The following is a 391-nucleotide window of genomic DNA, read 5'->3' on the forward strand; positions in this document are numbered from 1 at the left end:
AAGTGTTAGAAATTGAAAGAAAAGTTGGAAGGCATCTGAAGGCAACCCTACATAGGGAATCTTTTAAATGCTGGATGTTTTATAATTTTTAATATATGTTGGAAGCCACCCAGAGTGGCCAGGACAACCTAGTCAGATGGGCAGGGTATAACTATTAAAGTTGTTGTTTTATAGTGCTTGGTAACACTTTATCTTTTTTTTACAAATTTAATCTGTTGACTTGCCGCTGTATTATTTATGTTCTTTCCTAAAACTTTAATAAATACAGGTGACAGAGGACAAAAACAAATTAAGAAAAACAGGAATTGTGCTCTTGAACCCAGTGCATGCATGTAACAACCACATCCGTGTTTAATTCCTATGTATATCTGATTATAAATTTCCCTTCAAG

The sequence above is a fragment of the Podarcis pityusensis genome, assembly GCF_964106645.2.
Source record: "Podarcis pityusensis genome assembly, chromosome: 1".
Lineage (NCBI taxonomy): Eukaryota > Metazoa > Chordata > Lepidosauria > Squamata > Lacertidae > Podarcis > Podarcis pityusensis.